At 53.2% G+C, this 6,481-nt stretch overlaps 1 long non-coding RNA gene across 1 annotated transcript; it reads left to right on the forward strand.

Annotated features, from left to right (window-relative positions):
• Positions 1–1,015: 1,015 nt before the first annotated feature.
• Positions 1,016–5,973, forward strand: LOC140638471 (uncharacterized). The gene is made up of 4 exons (XR_012035502.1): positions 1,016–1,144; positions 4,118–4,239; positions 4,322–4,390; positions 4,489–5,973. It is a non-coding gene; the product is annotated as an uncharacterized lncRNA (long non-coding RNA).
• The last annotated feature ends 508 nt before the right edge of the window (positions 5,974–6,481 follow it).

Below are 6,481 nucleotides of genomic sequence, written 5' to 3' on the forward strand. Positions count from 1 at the left end.
TTTCTCTCCCCGCCAAGAGACGTGTGGAACACGGTCTGGCGGCTCCTCCAAAAGCAACACCTACAGTTGCTCTGTGACCTCACAATCCCACTCCCGGCGATGTATACCTGAGAAAACCTAACATCCGCACAAAAACTCATACGGGAATGTTCCTGCAGCCTGTATTCATAGGAGCCAAAAAGGGGAAACAAAGTCAGGTGTCCAGCAACAGCTGAGCGGAGGGACACGACGGCCTATCCACACGTGGACTGTTACTGAGCCACGGAAGCAGCGTGGAGTCCGGACGCCTGCTGCGGCTGGATGGATCCTGAAAACCTTACGTTCAATCGAAGGAGCCAGACAGCAGAGGCCGCGTATTCCCTGGTTCTCTTCGTGCGGATGTCCAAACGGGTTGGCTGTCCCGGGCCGGGCAGGGGGAGGCGGGGAGTTACCCGGGACCCAGCACTTTGCTCGTTTCTCCGAGATGCTGAGATGCTGCAAGGGTTCGAGCAGTGGCGGTAGCGACGGTCGCACGTCTGCCAGCCTACTAAGAGCCAGTGGGGGTTACTATAAAAGGCCAACGTGTATGGCACATGAATTACATCTGAATAAAATCTTTAGGCTCAGAAGGACCTTCAAGGTCACCAGGTCCAACTCTGTCCCTAGAAGTGAGCGGCCTGAGGCCGGGAGGGGAAGAGACGTGTCCAGGGGCCCTCGGGTCTGCGGGCTCAAAGGAAGAGGTGGTGGTGGGGGTGGGTGGGGAGGTGTGCTTCCCCCGCCCCCCCGCCAGGGAACCCTGGGAGGCAGGAAGGGTGGGTGTCTCTTGGTTGGATGCAGGTGTCCTGTCTCCATGCCGGTCCTTCAAGCAGCCCAGGGTCCTTCATGTCCGCCAAGAAGAAGGGGCAGGAGGGCAGGGTGGAGACCCCCTGACCGTGTTCAGAAGGTGGGCTGCATGCCCGGCCTGCCAGATAACCCCCTCATCTTACGAGGCTGAGAGAGACCCAGAGGGGTGAGGGGGCTTGCCTACTGAGGTCACAAAGCCGGCAGGACGCAGCTCAGAGTGCAGCTGGGTCTGGGGGATCCCAGGTCCCCCAGAGGGGAGGGGCCCCTGCTCCCAGGCTGCCGGAGTGGGAGGGGCTGGGATTTCCTCCGCTGAGCCAGCTCGGTGAGTCACGGGGGCCCTGCAGCCAGGCAGGGCCCTAGCAGCCCTCTCTGTCCCCCCTGGGTCTCTGGAAACAGCTGTGGGATGGGGGCCCAGGAGCCCACACCTCTGGTCCACTCCGCCTCAGGGGCCTGAGGCCAGTCTTGTCTCCCAAAGGGTCCTGGGCCAGTCCCCGGGCTGAGGTCCTATCCCTGCCCAGGGCACCTCCGGGTAGGTTGGAAGGGGGCCGGGGTTGCAGGTTCCTCCTGGGTGCTCCCCCAGTGCCCGAATGGTCTGGAGTTACATCCCCCAGCTCCCAGGGACGATCCTGTGACCCCAGCCCAGGACACACATCAAGGGCGCTGCCAAGGAGTGAGGAGGAAGTGTGAGCTGGGAGGCAGTCCTTGCAGTGGGCACATGGTTTTCTTCGGGCCTGTACCTCCCTGGAAGCACAGGGAGGCCTTAGGGGGGAAGGTGGGGAGAGGAGGCCCTTAGGCCACAGGGTGGAGGGCTGCCTAACCCACCCCAGGGCCGGGAGGGGAGGGAGATGCCCTCAGACACTGCAGAGTTGGCCTTGGCTCCGAACCTCAGAGCCCAGAGGGACTTTTGGGAAAGGAGGGGCACCTGTCAGACCTTTGCTGCCCCTCTTGGCAGCTGCTTGCCAGGCCTGGATTCGTCTCATCACACCAGACCCATGAGGCCACTCTGCTGGCCTCCTGGTACCTGGCACTGGGGACACCCCCTCATCCGCACCCCTGTTGCAACTCTAGGGACTTGGCCCCAGACTCCATCGCCTGATGCCTCCTCGCTTTGACACATACTTGTTCCAACTGCCCTCTCTCCTTTTTTGCCCAGAAAATTCTATCCAGTCATCACAACTCAGCTCCAACCCCATAGCGAGTCATCCCCAACGGCCTGGGGAACTTGCCTTCAACATCTTTCCTTCTTTGGTCTAGAAAATAGCGTCTGGACAGAAGTATTACCTGATCACATCATCTGAATGGCTTGGGAGCATGATTTCATTGGAACTAGACTCTGACAGTGTGGGTCTAGCACCCTGATTCCATGGTCCAGGGAGGAATTTAGAGACCATATGACAGAGAGTGGGCAGTCACTCTGACAACATAAATCGACAGATCCATGGACTAGAACAGAGTCTAGAAAGAGACTTGGGTCCTCAGAAGAATTTAGTCTGCAGTAGGGTGACCTCTCCACGTAGTCAGCAAAGGATTGAACATGCAATTAGCTACTTTGGCTTTTTTTTTTTTTTTTAAGATTTTATTTATTTATTCATGAGAGACACACAGAGAGAGAGAGAGAGAGGCAGAGACACAGGCAGAGGGAGAAGCAGGCTCCACGCAGGGAGCCCAACATGGGACTGGATCCCGGGTCCCCAGGATCACACCCCGGGCCAAAGACAGCGCTAAACTGCTGAGCCACTGGGGCTGCCTGCAATTAGCCACTTTGGAAATGAAACAAAGTGAGATTCCTACTTCACCCAGAAACAATCGCCAATAGCCCATTGACTGCTTAGGGAGACACAGTGTAAACACTGAAAGAAAACAGACACACTAGCGGCAATGAGCACACCTACTATTCAGGTCTTGGTTTCTAATTCCCATCTCTTCTGAACTGAGGGTTTCTCTTTGGAGAAATGGTGGACTCCAGATGAGCTTAGGGTATCTTGTATCAAAAAGGGAGAAAGTGGGGAGCCTGGGTGGTTCAGTTGGTTAAGCGTCTGCCTTCAGCTCAGGTCATGATCCCTGGGTCCTGGTATCGAGCCCTATATCAAGCTCCCTCCTCGGCTGGGGAGTCTGCTTGTCCCTCTACGTCTGCTCCTCCCCACTGCTCATTGTACTCGTTCTCTCTCTCAAATCAACAAATAAAATCTTGTTTAAGAAAGTGAGAAAGCCATCAAAGACGAGAAGAATAAAAATTGAACTTTCGACCATGAAAACAAACAGTGACTGCAATGAACTGTAATATATTCAAGAAATACAAATCCCCGGGTCTGCACCGAGCCTCAATACTCAGAGATTCGGCGTTTGCAAATTTACCTACATGCTAAAATTTATTTGTCACCCCCAACTCAATAGAGTACTCTCAGGCTTTCTTGGCCATGCACGGAGCCGAATGACATTTGAGTCATCAGACACACGTATTCCCAGCTGAGGGAACACTCTGACTTCTCGTTACGGCTCTCATAGCATAAGCAAAGGTCCTTTCTGTGGTCTCATTTAGTGCCATGCTTTTCGCATTTTTGTGGGGTTTTGTTGGTGATTTTGCTGCTAAACATGGCCCTCGAGCTTAGGATACTGAAATTTTGTTCTTGAGGATAATAATGTATTCATCTCCCATAGCGTGGTGCGCTTGGCACGTAGAAAGGCTTCAGTCCCACCCCCCAGTGAGAGCATGGCAGCTGTGATGACTACCATGGCAGGCCAGGCCTTGTGCAAGGGGCCTTGTGCATGCTGTCCAGATGTCTAGGTTTGCACTCCCTGGCTGGCTGTGTGACCACAGGGAATTTGCTTAACCTCTCTGCACCTGTCATAGGATTATCGTGGTGATAAATAATAGTACCAAACACTAATGGGACCATTTGAGGATTAAAGGAGATGAGGCCTGGGAAGGGCTTAGTTTAGATTGGCACAGAGCAAGCTCTCAATAATGTTACGGGTTTAGAGATGCAGAAAGAACAGGGCAGGTTTCCACAGGCTGCTCTGACCAGTGGCTGAGTGCAGCAGGGCTACGGGTCCTCTTTCTCAGAGGGAGGGAGTTTAAACATACACGCACCCACCTATGCATATTTATTTGAAGAACCTACCCTCGGGTTTACGGACATGTATGAACACACACACGCGCGCGTGCGCGCACACACTCGCACATCCGGTCCTCATTATTTAGTAGCAGATTCTGCATCTGTAAAATTGCCTGCTCGTGAGGATTTATTTGCAACCCCAGAATCAATACTCATGGTGCTTCTGCGGTCATTCACAGGCATGTGCAGAACGGCAGGAAATCTGAGTCACCCCTGTGCGCATTGCCAGCTGAAGTTGAACAAAGCCACACGCTGCCTTCTCATTTTGGCTCCTACACCGTAAACAAATGTCGTTGTTGAGGTCTGTTTGGCACCATGGGTTTTGAATTTTGGTGTGTGGGCTTTTTTTTATTGGTGATTTCAGTATTTTAAATGGTCCCTAGATGTGGCACCAAAGTGCTGAAAAACACCAAAGTGTTGGGGTGAGCTTCGCGGAGAGAAATACTTGCTAGGTAAGTTTCGTTCAGACGCAAGTTACGTCGGCTCAGAGTTCCATGTTCATCGATCAACAATGTGTAGTAAATGAGGTGAATAAGCTGTCTCTAAACAGGACTGCACAGAAAACCGGGTTACATGTTGATCCGCGGACAAAAATGCAACCAGTGGCTCAGAGGAACCTAACCCTGTGTAACCCCTAAGAGCAATGGCTCAGAATTTGCTAATCCAGCATTTGCAGTAAGTTTATAGAATATAAATACTGTGAATAACAAGAACCAACTGTGTATGATTTACCATTCCTATTATGCAGATGAGAAAACAGGCTTAGAAGAATTCAATCCCTTTCCAAGGTCACAGGGCTAGCTGTGTCCTCAGACGTGGGATTCAAACCCAGCTCCATGGATGCCAATTCTGCAGCTCCTCCCCACAGAGCCCAGGCATCTGGAACCCCTAGAGGGGACGGTGTTCCGCTGGACTGCTCAACCACGCTGCTGTCTCCGTCTGGAAACACTACAAGGTGGCCTGGAAACTTGTTCCCTGTCCTGGCCCCTGAATAGGTGGCGACGAGGGTTGGGGGCAGCTGCTGGTTGGTAGAGAAGCAGGTGCCAGCAAAAGGAGCCACATGGGTGGCCGGTCACATATCGCTGACTCATGGAGGGTGGCTAAGGGTTAGGGGAGGCCCAAAGGGGCCGGGTCCAAGCCCTGCTCCTCCACTGGCTGGCTGTGACCTCAGAGCAGCTCCTCAGTGCCCCGAGTCCCTGGTCTATACAGGTAGAGCTAACTTCACCTTTTGGAAGGGCTGAGAGGCACACCTGGGACAGCTCACTGTGCATCTTAGAGACCAAGCGACACAGTGATTCGCGTGCACCTCTGAGCGAGCTCAGGAAGAGGGGCAGGCCTTCACCCTGTCCATTTCACAGATGAGGTAGCTGAGGCTCAGCGTGAGGGGCTGGGGTTCTGGGTCAGGACTCTTGTAGTGTGAACACAGGATGGAGAGGAAACATTGGGGGCCACAAGACCCCCTGGGGGAAAGAGAAGACGACCAGAGGGGGAATGAGTCTATCCCAACCCACCTTTTAGTTTTGCCAGTTTTTTTTTTTTTTTTTAAGATTTTATTTATGGGAGAGAGAAAGAAAGCATGAGCAAGTAGAGGGGCAGAGAGAAGCAGACTCTCCACGGGGCAGGGAGCCCAATGCAGGGCTTGAACCCAGGACCCTGGGATCATGACCTGAGCCGAAGGCAGGTGCTTAACTGAGTGAGCCACCCAGGTGCCCCAGTTTTGCCAGCTTCCAACTGGAATGTAGAAAATAGGGCTGGGCATGGCCTTGGGGCATCCGTTCTGCAAATGCTTGTCCACCCGCTATTGTGCCCCAAGCACTATGCTGGACAGTGATGTGGGGATGCTGCTGCCATCGGCCATAGTCCGATATGGTCCATAAAGCCCTTTGTGCAGGGGGCTCATGAAGCCAAATAAAAACACTCTCCCATTGGAAGTCGACTGTTAGAGCAGTTTTTACCTGCGGAATTAGCAAGCCACATGGGAGGAGCCGGTTTCAGAAGCATCATGGTCAGGGAGAGGGTCCGTGAGTCACGCAGCAGAGGGCAGATGAGAGGGGTCAGGGGAGGGTGTGCGCGTCGGGGGTGGGCAGGCATTTCTGAGAACAGGGGTCAGAGAGCGACGGCCTGCAGGACAAACCTGGCCCGCTTCCTGTTTTTATAAGTAAAGTTTTATTGGAACATGATCACGCCCACCCATTTCCAGAATGCCCAGCACTGCTTTTCTGTTGCACCAGCAGAGTTGAGTCATTAGTATAGAGACCATATGGTTCAAAGAGCCTGAAGCATTTATTACCTCGCCACTTGTGGAGAAAGCATGTCTACACCTGCTTCAAGGTTAAGGCTTGGTCACTGCTGTTCTCCACCATCCCTCCAGCACCCAGCTCGGTGTCCAGCCCAGCAGAGACGGTTATAAAGTGCAAGGAAGCTGCTACTAACATCATTTATTTTCTGTCTTTTTTAAAGATTTTATTTATTTAGTCATAAGAGACAGAGAGAGAGGCACAGGCATAAGCAGAGGGAGAAGCACGCTCCCCGTGGGGATCCGA

Source organism: Canis lupus, chromosome 8 (genome assembly GCF_048164855.1).
Source record: "Canis lupus baileyi chromosome 8, mCanLup2.hap1, whole genome shotgun sequence".
Taxonomy (NCBI): domain Eukaryota; kingdom Metazoa; phylum Chordata; class Mammalia; order Carnivora; family Canidae; genus Canis; species Canis lupus.